We start from the raw sequence: 16,310 nt of genomic DNA, 5'->3' as shown, positions 1-16,310 counted from the left end.
CGGTCTATTTTTCAGCTCGCCCGCAATTTGTCCCAACTGAATTTCGAGATTTCGAATAGATGTTGCTTGATTCTGCAACACTGATTCATTTTTGTCAATGTATTTCTTCAGCAAGCTCTCTAACGACGAAGATTGCGGTGGTTGCGAGCTACTAGCTTGGTTATGCATTGGATCGCTTGTTTGCAGGAAAAATCTAGGTGGCCCTCCTCCTTGCGCCACTGGTTGGAATTTTTGTTGTTGATTTTTCCATGCAAAATTTGGGTGGTTTCTCCACCCAGGGTTATATGTGTCGGAATAGGGGTTATTCTTTATAAAGCACACTGACTGCGGGTTTGTTGGGCATTCCTCCATTGAATGAGCATCTCTGCAAATGACACAGCTTACGGTCGTTTGAGAAATTGCGTTGACATGCCCTTTCTTCGCTCCCGTGTTATTAATTGCGATGCCTTGAATTAAACTCATCATCGCAGTCATCTGGTTTTGCAGGGATGCGATGGCCTCGTTGTTTGCATCATTATCTTTAATTCTTAATCTTTGACTGCTTTTCTGCCAATCTTCGTGATTTTTGGAAATGCGATCGAGTATACTCTTTGCCTCCTCTTATGTTTTGCCAAGCAGACCACCAGTGTCTGTTGCATTGGCAGCGGTCTGCGAAGAGGGATTCAATCCTTGATAAAAGAACTCCATGTGCAGGCAGTCTAGTGATAACTTGTAGAAATACAAGTTATTTATATTGTTTTATTTAGATATTGTGGCTAAAAGAAAGAAAAGTTGGGTCGATAGTATAGAAATTGGCTAAGAAATGCGAGAATTATAAAATGTCGTCAATATACCCACTAACACCATTGTGATGGTAGAAGAGAATTTTTTAGTTCTGTTTTGCAGGAAATCAGTCACTGCATGCGTTCATGGCTCAAAGATAAAATGAACAACGCATCTACGTCGCATTGCGCCCATCGATCAAGAACGATGAGATGATCAACGCAATGACGGCGCATGCGACAATCGATCAAGAGCTTTTCGATCAACGCAATCTCAACCGCACGCAGTAATAAAAAACAACACCGTATGCGGCGATCGATCGAAGATGTAAAAAGCAATGCATTTGCAGAGGATTCTGACGCATGTATAGCTTTCAGTTGTGCATTTCTGATGGGATTGATTGCGTAACAGAAGGAATATTCACTCCACCATTTCAGGAACTACTTTAACAATAAAGTGGGAACCACAATGCAAAGAGTCAAGCTTCGCCTATAAATAGCTTCTGCAATTCCATTGAAAGATATACTTGAATACATAGAAACATGTATATACTAATATAAGAGAGAGATTGGTCTGAAGCGATTTCCAGAGTAGATCCGGGATAATCACGAGACAAGGCCGAGAGGTGAATCTTCGGGCAAGGAATCCCCACCGTTGAAGCTCTGTACGAAGGTCACTTCTACCAGAAGAGCAAGCCTGAGAGGGAAGATCTCCTCTTCATTACTTCCACACGCTGGCAAGCATATCTCCATTCAAATCTGTGTCAAGATGTTGACACTTCTTCGGTATTTGTCTCTAAATCTCTATTTCATCACTTGTACTCATCTTCTTTACTCTATCATTCACACCATATATCGAATGCTTAATCTCAGTATTAAATGTTATGATCATTTCCATTATCATCTCTCTGTCTATTTCCGTTCATCCATAACCCATTTTCTCCATGATGTTTCTTAATTCTCTGGGTAATTAGTAAGAATTAAGTAAGTAAATTAATTTTTGTTAAGGAAATAATTAAGTTTAGCTAAAGCATGCTCGACGGCATCTTCACCTGTGAGAGCAGAAGTGAAGATGTTATTCCGCCTATCGAGAGAAGGTTGGAAGAATGCGTTAACTAAAGCGAGAAATACTTCATGAGATGGAAGCAACCTTACATTCATCACGTTCATTCTTGTTTCACCATAGAGACATGGGAACACGACCGATCACCGAGAGGTGTACACCAAGGGAAAGCGGAACCTTAATTGCATCTTTAACGCAATTAACAAACTTGTGTTATTTATACTAGTTATTCTTTCTCTTTCTGATTCATCCATAAAGACTTGCCATCGCATACCATGATCCTTTGTATAACTTCACAGTCAGTCTCGACATCAGTATCATGTATCATGTATCTTGTATCTTGTATCGTATTAGTTTAGAATTTTATTTTCAACGCAACTTTATTTTATCAACGCAATTTATTTTTATCGCACTTTAAATTCATGTACAAACCCAATTCTTTATTAATTGTAAAACCGGTCGCATGTATCACGAAAGTAATGCATTAACAAACACAATCCTTGTGTTCGACCTCGGATTATTCTGAGAAACTTGCGTTGGAATTATACTTGGTTTCACCGCAAGGAAACTTGTGACATGCATTACTCTATTGCATACTACAAGCATATAATTAACAACGCATATTTAGAATAGTGTGCATAAGCGATAACACGACATGTCATTCCATTTTTAGCGTTACAAGTTTATGGCAACATGAGCTTGTAGCACATTATCTATCATCACAATGCATGCACAGTGCATAACAATTTTCATGTCATCATCTGGTAAGCCATTATGTGGACAGTCTCTTACCAGCCACTTAAACCTCACCTAAGCATCGCTGAGTGATTCGTCATCTTCTTGTTCAAAATTTGTTATTAATTTCCTTTCAAAATTTGTTATTAATTTCCTTTCAAAATTTGTTATTAATTTCCTTCTTTTAGCATTCTCAATTGATGGGAAATACTTCTTCATAAACTTTTTCACCACTTGTTCCCATGAAGTGATCTCTCCCGGCTCGAGGGAATACGCCCATTTTCTTGCCTGGTCACAAAGAGCAAATAGAAACAAGGTTAGTCGAACTTCTTCGATAGAGATGTTTGGGAACACAAAAGTGTTGCAGATTTCTATGAAGCTCCGGAGGTGAGCATGCGGGTCTTCGCCACGCCTCCCTCCAAACTGCCCAGCAGCTTGGATCATCTGTAACATTATCGGCTTCATTTCAAACCTTGATCCATCTAACGCTGGCCTCATGATTCTTGGAGGGAAATCATAGAGGTTGGGCGATGTATAGTCCCGAATGGGTCTATTGCGGTCATTCGCCAGACGGGTAGGGTTGGCCATTATATTATTCGCATTCGCAGCCTTTTCTGCCAGTTGTTCTGCCATTCTTGGGTTCTCTCTTGTTGTTGGTAGTTGTCTCTTAGTCTTCGTCGAAATGTCCTTTCAATCTCCGGGTCGTAATTCGCCAGAGATTGAGAGTCTGCAAGGAAATCAGAAAAATTACCGTTACCACACTATTTTGTAGAAGTCCCCGACAACGGTGCCAAAAACTTGATGTGTTATTTTATGATGTGGAATTGTGAATGATATGCGATGATGGAATTGCATTGAGCACTCAAGTTTTCTCAATAGAGTCCAAGTGTAAACCCTACTGAGTTTCCTGGTAAGTCCAGAGTCGAACTCAAGGACTTGGGGAAACAGTATGCGGTGGTTTTAGGAAAACTTTGCGGTAACCAAATAAATCAATAGTTGTTGAGGTTTTAGTTTGCGTTAATGAAAAATAAACAAATGCGGCGGAGTTTGAAAAGAGTTGATAAAATGGGAGATACGATGAATATGCGGTGAACGGGTTGAGAAAATTTTTGGCCAACACTTCCTAGGATGCGTTAATGCTATGCGATCATGCAACATGCACACAACAGTAAACCACCTCTCGGTGCGAATGCCACGGCTTCTAAGGGTAGAACGCATGCGATGTACGTGCAAAGGTGTCTATAGGTCCTACACATAAGCCTCTAATTCTTGTCTATGCAATGATACACAAACAAGGCGACCACATATCATCATTCCCATCTCTAGGATGCATGCGATGCAAGTTGGGAAATAGAGCTTATCTCTAAGTCCCTATCTCTTGTTTATGTAGTTCTAATCTTGCTCTCTCGAGTCTAGATTCTAACCTAGCTCTCTCGAGTCTTAGGTTATTTCTTTAGACTTTCTCTCGAGTAGCTTCAAAGGGATTTTTGGAACAACATAACACAAGATAATCGCAAGAAATAAACATCCTAGGCCATGTTAGCTTAGTTCTTCTCAACCCATTCGACTAGTTTAGCTACTCATGCGTACTAAGAGTGTGAACAGATGTAGAATGAGAACTTCCATTGTATAAATATAAAGATGAAGTACAAAACAACAATGCAAGAATAGAATAAAGAGCCTGGTAGCAATCTCTTGCTTCCCAAGCTTTTACCCTGTCTTTCTACTCGTGTACAAAAGATAATCTCGCTCTCGCGAAAGTCAACCTACTCTCAACTTCTACGCCTCAGGGTTCTCTCTCGAGTTGCCCTGAGCGATCTCCGATGTCTCTACTCTTCTCTTGCTCCACCTTAAAATAAAAAGGAAAACTATGGACAAAGATGTGCGATCCGGACTTATGAATTTTCGAACTGGTGAACCCCTTTTCTGAAGGTTGCCTTTAGTATTTATAGAGCTTCTTGGATGAAAGGCGGCATCTCTCTTATGATTGCACATATGGGATGGCTTTAATTCCCAACTGATACGCCGAATATTTGTCACCGAAAAGCTGAATGTACTTGTTATTGTTATCGGCTGTCAACTTAATTTGGTTTCGACTGTCATCAGCTTTCTGTCCCATCATGATTAATTATACCTTTCATCTAGATGCGCTGACCAAGTTGCGCTAACCAAGTTGCGGCAATCCTTCTTGAGCAAATGTTTGTGAACACAATCACCGCAAAGCCTTGCGGTAATGCTGCACTCGACCAATGATTGCCTATGATTGTAATTTCTGCCTTGTGTCAACACATATTCTGCATAAAAATATAAAAATCAACTGTTCCTATGCGATGAACGCATGCGACCACAATATTATGAATATGCTACTTTTTGGATGCAATTTAACATGTTTCATCAATGCAAGCCAACATTGTTTAAGAACTTAACACTATGATAATGTGCATTTCTACCCATTATCAATAAGCTCCAAGTTCCATGTCAGAGAACACTTCTCGTTGATGAACTTTAACAGAGTCAGCAACACTTGCTTTCTCTTCTTGGAGGTTAACTTGGGAACTGACACTACTAGTTTCTTTGTCGTCCATCCCTTTGTGCTCGAAAAGTGAGAACTAATGTTCAAACAATTCTTGTAATGAGTTCATGATCTCATGTGCAGTGACCATGTTCTCAACCTTTTTGGCCAAAGCATCAGGTATGCTAGCCCATATGTGAAGTCGGGCCAATGAATTAGCCTTCATCCACACCTCATATGCATTACGAACACTTCAGGGTGCATCAAGGGTCAGGACTTGAGGATACTTCTCAACCATGACAAACTCGTGGTCGTTTACTACGAAATATGTTTTAACGGACTCTTTCTACTATATGAAATCGGTAAAACTAGAGGCACTTAACGAAAAATCAAACATGTTGCTGAAAAAAAAAACACATTGACCTACGTTAGGTTTAAGCAAATACTCGTTGAAAAGCATACTACATCCAATACGATTTAGCAAAATTGAAATGAACCACGTGTGACATCTAGTTTCGCAACGACGCTTCAAAGGTTTAGAACAAAACCCGCTGAACGGTGGTCAATTTATCCCTCCTCTGAATTGATGATTCTCAACAAGCCATTAATACCAGAATAACTCTTGCTCCTATAACGACTAGCCATCATTGATTTGGTCAACAAATCATTAACTTACTTAAAAATTTCCCGTAAGTGTGACCCGTCATTTTAGGCCCTAGAGTTCCACCTCAAGTAGCCAATCCGAAGGAAAAAAATCCGATTGAGGCAAAAACTAAAGTAGCCCTATCCAGTTCTGAAGTTCACCTTGATATTGATCAACTGCACAAAACCCATCCGAAGGGGGACCACGGCGCCACGAGGGAGTGCAAGAATGATCTCACGGTGCGAACCAATGAAGGAAACCATAGGATGTGTTTACACACACCCCTCACCCACTTTCTATAAATACTCTCTCCATCCACCTTGATATTGACTCATGCAAACACCATTCGAAGGGGGATGCTCCGAGGGCACCACGAGACCAAGCATGAGTCTCATGGCGTGAACAGTCAGGGAGAAATGTGAGTGGAATCATTGATATATCATATATATCTCTTCCTCCCACTGAGTATTTTATAACCTAGAGTTTAGTTTACTTAGAAAAAACACCGCTAAGAATTTTAACTAAGTGAAATTTTAGGTTTGCCCAAGAGTAACTTTTACCTTGGAAAGTTGAAACAACTTTTGATCATCATCCATTAAACTCTTTAACGGAATCTTTGAATAACTGTCACATGATTGTAGAAAATCTATCTAATTCACTTTTCTAGGTAGGTTCCCAGGTAGGGGTGTTCAATTTCCGTCAGCCTAAGTACCCCAGCGTAGATAGAACCTACTTAGACAAAAGGTCCCTTATAGATAGATTTAATACAATTTTAATCTTTTTGCCAATCAATTTAATTCTATTAAACCGATTTAAAAGATTAAACATAGATTGCTAATCCCATGGGAACCTTGAACTTAGATCTATCTTAATCTAATTTTAAAACTCTTTTAAACCATGAGTTCGCCTAAGTTCGCATGCAACTCCTTCTTATCGATTTTAGTTCTAATTTCCATTATAACGCTTATAATAGAAACAACCAAAACTATTCACAACGTGAAGCAAACACATACAAGACATTCATAACTTTTAATAGAAAGAGTAAGCCTAATGGCTTACAAGTTAGAATTACCTTTAGAGTTATCTCGTATCCATGATGTGTTTCATGTGGCAATGCTAAGAAAGTATGTGTCAGATCCTACCCATGTGTTACCTAAGCAACCAATGCAGTTAAAAGAGAATTTGTCTTACGAAGAGGAACTAGTGGAGATTCTTGACAGAAAAGAGCAAGTCTTGAGGAATAAGACAATACCATTGGTAAAGGTACTATGGAGAAACCATAGCACTGAAGAAGCTACATGGGAAGCTGAAGAGGAAATGAGAAACAAGCATCCGCAGTTGTTTAATTGACGGACTTGTAGCGAAATTTTGAGGATGAAATTTTCTTAAAGGGGAGGTAAATGTGAACCTTGAGCCCTAATTTCTCTACTTGTGTATGTTATCTACTGAGACTAGTGTGATGAGTAGGTTGATGTGAGAATTAATGTGTAATTGTAGAGAAAATGGTGAAAAGTTAGAACAAAAGTTTGAGTTTTAACGCTTGACTCTTGGGTGAAGCTAGAAGAAATGGCTAAGTATAACCCATGCATTGGAAGCTAGAAAAATAGCTAAGTATTTGTCAATGTGTTGGCCTTGTGATAAGCGTCGGAGTTGAGCCAAGGGCGTTAGCCTTGCTCATTTGAGAGGTTATTTGGGCATTGAAGGAAGCTAAAGTGTGGCTGAGAGGGAAGGCTATGCATGGACAAGCATGCAGCAACCAAGTCTTGAGAGGTTAGCAAGCATGCGGTAACCTCAAGTGTACACGAGTGTAGGCGCTGGGAGTTGGACTTACGCGCTTTGGACGATCATGTAGCAATGAGCGAGCACCGGACGATCATGTAGCAAATGAGCGGCACTACGTAATGAGGTAGGCGATCATGTAGCAAATGAGCGACGCTACGTGATGAGGTAGGTGATCGTGTATCAAATGAGCGACGCTACGTGATGAGGTAGGAGATCGTGTAGCAAGAAGCGACACTGAGCGATGCAGTAGACGATTGTGTGGTAATGTGCAGTGCTAGATGATGCGAAGAGTCGTGCTAAATGATAGTGCTATGCGATGGACGATAGCATTAAATGATGGCGCGCTGGCAATACACGATCGGCATCTGCGCTAGACGATGTGTCATGCCCCCTCCCAAATTGATTACCCTCTTAATCTGGAAGAGGATATGACAGTGGTAGTTACTAGCCCTACTACCAGTACTTACCACTTTAGCCTTCTAACCTAAATACCAACCTATTAAACATTATTAATGTACGCATACAACATGCCTCCATAAGGTTCAACATAAGATTATATAAACACATGCAAACAGTCATGACATAACACCTACGGGTAAAATATTTACAGTTGGGCCCAAACATCGCTAACAAAACCCTAGTCCCTCTTAAAACATGTGTACATAGGTAGACCACCAACCTAAGTTCTTCTTAACAAGCCGGGCCTTTTAGTGGCAAGCAGCAGCAGGATCAACCTTGAGGAATCTGACCACTACCTGGAAAAGGAAAACATAGAAAATCTATGAGCTAGTAGCCCAGTGAGTGACTATAGAATCATATTACACCATGCATTATATCACTATAAACTTGTAAATATACCGATGAGCATCTCAAGCAACTTACTCTAAACATAAACATTGATAACCATTCTTAGACATCATTATTCCTTAGTTGAGAACGAGCCTATATCGTTCTAGCTCCCAACGTCTGTTATTGGGCAAAAGACCCATACTTTGGCCTCCTTTTGGTGGTATATGGCCTAGGAGACCCATACTTCGGCCTCTCATTCAGAACTACCTACGTTCACGTGGAGTTTTCTAAGTACCATCAAGACCTTAGATACTATTACCCAGATACCTTCTCCGTGTCCTTCGGTATCGAGTTATTTCCTAGCATCAAATTAAGTTTCATTGCATGCCATTTACATAAGGACTCCTTCTATCATAGCCTTCCTCCAGAATGCATACTTCAACATTAGGAACTTAACTTTTGTAATGAATTCACAACATACCTTGGCATGCGTTAAAACATATACAAGCCAGAGGAGATACGCTAAGCTATTCATTAAACATTTGTTGCTTGAGGAAGTATAAATTCATCATCAACATCACTGTAACTTACATGATCTTATATGCATAAGTATTGAAAGCATTAAGTTCATTTTAGTCATTCACTGCTCGTCGGGGCTCTTAACGGTTTATACGCCTCTCCTAGCTCTTCTTGGCCTGAAAGGACATAATTCCCAGTTAGATTCCTTAGAATTCTCAACAAAATACCTAAGATCGTTCGTTTACTAATGAAACTTTTATCAACAAAATAAGCATTACTAGCGAGATAATCATCATGAGCAAGATCCCCTACATGAGTGAGATCATCTTTATGAGTGAGATTTACCATTCCCAGCGAGATTTGACACTTTCCAACGAGAATCAACGTAATACTAGTGAGATTTTCGTCCCTAACGAGATCCACCTCTCACTCTCGCTTGCTCTTTCTCTCTCTCGTTTTCACTCATTCTCGCTCCCTCTCACTCTCACTTACTCTCGCTCACTCTCGCTCTCGTTCGTGAGCTGCCTGCTTAATCTTCCTAAGCAGCTGCTTGTTTACGTACAAATTTCTTGTTTTAACTTCAAAAATTCATAACTCAAAATCCAGGATTCTTTTTAAGAAACTTCCTTCTACAAACTTGTTTAAAATTGAGTTATCTTTCTTATCAGCCGAAAATTCCTTATAGTTTGGCCTGGGGCTCAATTTTCACCCATTAATCCGAGAATCTACCCCTTCTGCAAATTCTTCACTTTTTGTTCTTCTTCTCCTGAGATCTTTCTCTGGCAAAACAACCTCGAAAACTAGATTCTCCCAGCTTTCAAATGGCACAATTTCACTTAATTTGCTCATGCCATTTTTCGAAACCAAGCTTCTGAAATTCCACTTCCTTTTATTCTTCTTGTCGCCTCCCATGTTCAATGGTTAAACCGCCACATCACTCTGCACTTAGTGCTTCCAGCCAAATCCAATTAGTGAGCTCCTTTATTTAATTTGTTTTTCCTTCCCTTCCTTCATAACTCCTGTAAGTAAACATGGTTCTCCACTTATCAAATAATTGATATAACATTTTTTTTTGCTAAACATGCTTATATAGGAAACTTAGAGTTTGGGGTTTACAATCACCTCCCCCTTAAAAGAAATTTCGTCCTCGAAATTTATTTGATATATCATTTGAAAAGTTGAGGATATCTCTTCCTCATTTGCTCTTCATGTTCCCAGGTTACTTCCTCGATTCCATGATTACGCCATAGTACCTTCACCAAAGGAATTGTCTTATTTCTGAGTATCTGGTCTTTCCTGTCTAAAATCTTTATGGCCACTTCCTTGTAAGATAAATCTTCTTTGAGCTGTACTGGTTGTGCTGCTAGTATGTGCCTATCAGGCACATACTTCCTTAACATTGACACATGAAATACGTCGTGAATACGAGTTAACTCCATAGGCAATTGCAATCTATATCCTGCTGGACCAACTCATTCCACAATTTCATATGGTCCGATGTATCGCGGACTTAACTTCCCTTTCCTCCCAAATCGAAAAAATTTCTTTCCATGGGGACAATCGAAGAAATACCCGATCTCCGACTTCAAATTCTAGTTCTCTTTTTCGCTTATCAGCATAGCTCTTTGATGCTTGTGATTATGTGGTGGAAATATGGATGCTATGCGTTGATGGAATTGGGTTGTGCACTCAAGTTTCCCCAGTGGAATTAAAGTGTAAATTCCCCTGAGTTTCTTGGTAAGTCCAGGGTCAAACACAAGGACTTGTGAAAATAGATTGCGTTGATAATTTTGATGAAAACCTTGTGGTAACTGGGTAACTAAATAAAGTGTTTGTTTTATTGATTGTGTTGATTAAAGATAAATAACAAATGCGGCAGAGTTTGAAAAGAGTTGTTAAACAGGAAATGCGATGAATATGCGGTGAACGGGTTGAGAAGGGTTTTGGCTAACACTCCCTAGAATGCGTTCATGCTTGCGATCATGCAACATGCATACAACAGTAAACCACCTCTCGGCGTGAATACCACGGCTTCTAAGGCTAGAACGCATGCGATATATATGCGATAAGTCTACAGGGTTTACACATAAACCTCTATTTCTATTTATGCGATGACAACATGACAACCACACAAATATGCGACCACATAATATCATTCCCATCTCAAGGATGCATGCGATACAAGTTGACAAACAGAGCTTATCTCTAAGTCCCTATCTCTTGTCTATACAGTTCTAATCTTTCTCTCTCGAGTCCAGATTCTAAACTAGCTCTCTCGAGACATTAGGTTCTTTCTTTAGACTCTCTCTCGAGTAACTCTAAAGGGTATTTTGCATAGCATAAAACAAGACAATCGCACGCAATGAACTTCCTAGGTCATGTTAGCTTAGTTCTTCTCAACCCATTTGACTAGTTTAGCTACTCATGCGTATTAAGAGAGTGAGCAAATGTAGAAATAGAACTTCCATTGAATAGATATGAAGATGAAGTACAAAATAACAATGCAAGTATAATAAAGAGCCTGGTAGAAATTTCTTGCTGCCAGGTGTTTACACTGTTTTCACTCATGCTCTAAAGATAATCTCGCTCTCGTGAGAGTCGGTCCGCTCTCTACTCTTATGCTCTAAGGTTCTCTCTCGAGTTGCCCTGGGCGATCTCCGGTGCCACTACTCTTCTCTTGCTCCTCCTTAAAATGGAAAGGAAATTATGAACAAAAGCAACTAGTTAACTCATCAACCGATCAACCCCTTCTCTGAAGAATGCCCTTGGTATTTATAGCGTATCCATGGTGAAAGGCGGCTTCTCTCTCCTGGTTGACTTTAATTCTTGACTCAACTTAATTTGGATCCGACTGTCATCAGCTTTCTGTCCCATCACTCTTAATTATCCTTTCACCCATATGTGCCCACCATGTTGCACTAACCAAGTTGCAGCGATCCTTCTTGGGCGAATGTTTGCGAGCACAATCAATGCAAAGCCTTGCGGTGAAGTTGCGCTCGACCAATGAATTCCTATGATCGCAATCTTTGCATTGCGTTAACGCATATTCTGCACAAAAATAAAAAAATCAATAGTTCTAATGCACTGAACGATGCGACCACAATATTATAGAATTTATGCTTAATGGACGCAATTTAACATATTTCATCAACGCAATCCAATATTGTTTAAGAACTTAGCACTATGATAACATGCATTTCTGCACGTTATCACTCTTCTATCTATCACGAGCCGCCTTAAGATTATCTCTGATAAGCTTCACATTCTCTGTTGTTTGTTGAACTATTCTGGACCTAATAATTGTCGTTCTCCAACTTCGTTCCAGCATACTGGGGTTCTGTAAGGTCGGCCGTACAACACTTTATAGGGAGCCATTCCAATACTAGAATGGTAGCTATTGTTATATGCAAAATCGATCAACGGAAATTTTGTATCCCAACTTTCTTTGAATTGTAACACACAAGCTCTTAACATATCCTCCAGTGTCTGTATAGTTCTTTCCAACTGTCCATCTGTTTGTGGATGAAAAGCCATATTGAAATGCAGTTTAGTGCCCATAGCCTTCTGTAGACTAGGCCAAAATTTTGAAGTAAACCTCGAGTCTCGATCTGACACTATCGACACTAGGGCTCCATATTGACTGATTATCCTATCCACATAAATCTTAGCTAGACAGTCTAGTGTAAAAGTAACTTTTACTGGTATAAACTTGGCCGTCTTGGTTAGTCTATCGACTATTACCCAAATGCCATCGTATCTTGAGGGCGTCCTAGGCAATCCAAATAGAAAGTCCATTGTCACATGCTTCCACTTCCACTCAAGCACTGGGAGTGGGTTGAGTAATCCTGCTGGTCTTTGTCTCTTAGGTTTCACTTGTTGATAGACTAAACATCGGTCCACATATTCTGCTATGTATTTCTTCATCCCAGGCCACCAGTAAGATCTCTTCAAAGTTCTATACATCTTGGTGCTCCCTGGATGCATAGCATAAGCAGAACTATGTGCTTCTTCCATAATGGCTTGCTTAAGCTGTAGCCTATTAGGCACATACATTCTTCGCTCCTTTTCTAGTACATTATCTGCTCTCAATTGAAAGTTAGCTCTGATTCCCTTACTTACATCATCAGTAATCTTCTGAAGATCAGGGTTATTCAACTGATCCTGCCTAAGGTCTTCTACTAGGGTAGGCCTTACCTAGAATGTAGCTATCACTCCTGTCTGTCCCACTGATAAGGTGGTTCTAGAATTCCTGAATTCATGCAATAGCATTCCTCTCATTGAGCCAATAATGGCCTTGGGTCTCGAGGATTTCCTACTTAGCGCATTCGCTACAACATTAGCCTTACCATGGTGGTACTCGATGAAGCAGTCATAATCTTTGATCAACTCAATCCATCTTCTTTGTCTCAGATTCAACTCTTTTTGATCAAAAATATATTTTAAGCTTCTGTGATATGTGAATATTCTGCAATGCTCTCCAAATAAATAATGTCTCCACAACTTCAGAGCCAAAACAACTGCTGCCAGCTCTAGATCATGCGTAGGATAAATGCTCTCATGCTTCTTAAGTTGACGAGCGGCATATTCAATCACTTTCCCATCCTGCATCAACACACATCCCAATCCTTGTCGGGATGCGTCACAATAAATCTCAAATTCCTTACCTGGAACAGGCAAGGTAAGCACTTGCGCCGATACTAACCTCTGTTTCAACTCCTGAAAAACTATGATCACACTCTGACGACCACTCAAACCTCACGCCTTTCCTGGTCAGGTTTGACAATGGAAGGGTTATCTTAGAGAAACCCTCCACAAACCTCCAGTAATAACCTGCAAAACCTAGGAAACTCGTATCTCTGAAACGATCGTGAGTCGTTCCCAATTAACTATTGCTTCCATCTTCTTGGAATCTACACAGATACCATTTGCTGAAATAACATGCCCGAGAAATACAACCCGATCTAACCAAAAATCACATTTATTGAACTTAGCATACAACTGCCTATCTCGCAGTGTCTTCAATACTATCTTCACGTGGGTCATATGATCCTCCCTACTGCCAAAATATAGCAATATATCATCAATGAATACTATCACGAACTGGTCCAAGTAGGGATGAAATATCCTGTTCATAAGGTCCATGAATACCGCAGGGGCATTTGTCAGTCCAAATGGCATTACTAGAAATTCATAATGTCCATATCTTGTTCTAAATGCAGTTTTAGGAATGTCAGTTTCCTTTACCTTCAATTGATGATAACTCGATCTCAGGTCTATCTTTGAAAACACTGTGGCTCCTCTTAGCTGATCAAACAAATCATCAATGCGTGGTAACAGATATTTATTCTTAATCGTTACCTTATTCAGCTGCCTATAGCCGATACACAATCTAAGTGTACCATCTTTCTTCCTTACAAATAGCACTAGAGCTCCCTAAGGCGATACACTAGGTCGAATGTATCCCTTGTCAATTAACTCTTGTAGCTGAACCTTTAATTCTTTTAACACAGTTGGCGCCATTCTATATGATGCCTGCGATATAGAAGTTGTTTCTGGAATTAAGTCAATAGTGAACTCCACTTCTCTATCGGGTGGAAATCCCGATAATTCCTCAAGAAATACATCCTGAAACTCATTTACCATAGGGACATCTTTTGGGTTCAGCTCTTTCCCTTGAGCAATCACTACGTGAACCTGATAGGCCTTACATCCCTTACTCGGCAGCTTCCTAGCTTTCACTGCTAATATCAAATTTCCCGCAGTTAATCTTTTGCTTCCTACCAGAATTGCATCCCGACCATTTGATTTTCTGAGCACTACTTCTTTCTTGTAGCAGTCCACTGAAGCACGATATTTACTTAGGAAATCCATCCCTAGGATAGCATCAAACTCTAACAAATCCAAGGGAAGTAAATCAACATAAAAGTCCTGACCATTGATCAGCATCTCACAGTGTTTATAGCATTTATCTACTATTATCACATCTCCCATAGGGGTAGAGATATATAGCTCTTCATGCATAGGCTCAAACAACCTATCTATACTAGATGCAAACATGTTGGATATAAATGAATGTGTGGCACCAGGGTCAAATAAAACATATGCAAACTATCCACATAATATGACATTATTGGTCACAACATCTGGAGACTCCGCTGTCTTCTGGTGTGTCACGGCATACACTCGCCCTTGTTGCTGGGGTCAACCTACGACACTCTTCTACTTGGCACCACTTGACCCTTCGCCTCGATTTCCAGTGCCCTTGGGTTGGTTAAATTTCTGGGAGGTTGTCTACTGTGCTGTTGGGGCATCCTCGCCCATCTGGGGACAGTCTCTCTGAAAGTGCCCTGCCTGTCCGCATTGAAAACATACCCCCATGCCACTATAGCATAGTCCAAGATGCCTCTTGCAACAACTAGGGCACATCAGTTTCCTGTCTGTGCTGGCTATCGACCCACCAGTTCGTGGCATCTCTGGTCAGCTGACTGCACTGGCCGAGGGTCTCGATTTCCTCTTCTTGGATCCCTGCAACTCGTACTCTTGAATTGGCTTCCACTAGTCTGAATTGCAACTGGAGGTCGAGATCTCCTGTCTCTGGGCCCTACTACAGCCTCACTGCCCCTTTGCAACTACTTATCATTTTCCAAACTCCGCTCGACTCGTGTCGCCGTTTCTACTAACTGGTTAAAGTCTAACCAATTAGCCGTAGATGTTACCGGAGTTCTAATCTCTTTCCTCAAACCTTGTTCAAACTTCCTACATCTATCTCTTTCCTCAGCAATAATTGGTAGAGCATACTGCGATAACTCTATAAATTTCTACTCATATTCTGCCACTGACATCGTTCCCTTCGTTAGTCTGGGGAACTCATCCCTTTTTGCATCTCGGAACGAGCTGGGGTAATACTTGTCTTCACAGGCCTTCCTGAACTCAGGCCATAACATCGCATCTGTACGGGCTCATCTGGTGGATATCACTTTCCACCATTTCTCCTCTCCTTTTTGTAGTAGAAAGGTGGCTAGCCCTACCTTCTTGTCCTCTGGAAAACTCATAACATTGAAACAGTTTTCAACTACATCTAGCCATAACCCGGCTTCAGCTGGGTCTGCTGTACCTTCGAATGTCACAATCTCTAGGATTTTAAACCTCTCAATACTATATTCCTTCCTTAGGTCGGCTCGTACTGAGCCCACATTGGCTGCTAACCTTTGCGCTATCCTGTCAAAAACTATATCTTCTAGCTGGGAATCTGCCCTTGCCTGAGGAGTACTAGACTCTCCCTCAGACGTCATTTCCTAGCCCACTGGATCGTTCACCTTCCTCTTTCCACCCGATGGGTTCTTTCTAACCTCCAGGCCCTTATTGGTAGGGTCAGTATTCCTGCCTTCTGTCTGCTTACTCTCTTTGCCACTTTGGCTCGACATTCCACCTATTACAATGTACATATGTCAGGAACTCACACTTTAGGGACTTAGACTTATGCATGAAATTTGCCTCTTATTCCAA

The sequence above is a fragment of the Benincasa hispida genome, chromosome 10 (assembly GCF_009727055.1).
Source record: "Benincasa hispida cultivar B227 chromosome 10, ASM972705v1, whole genome shotgun sequence".
Lineage (NCBI taxonomy): Eukaryota > Viridiplantae > Streptophyta > Magnoliopsida > Cucurbitales > Cucurbitaceae > Benincasa > Benincasa hispida.
The sequence above is the reverse complement of the archived record's forward strand: the minus strand, read 5'-3'. Positions refer to the sequence as shown.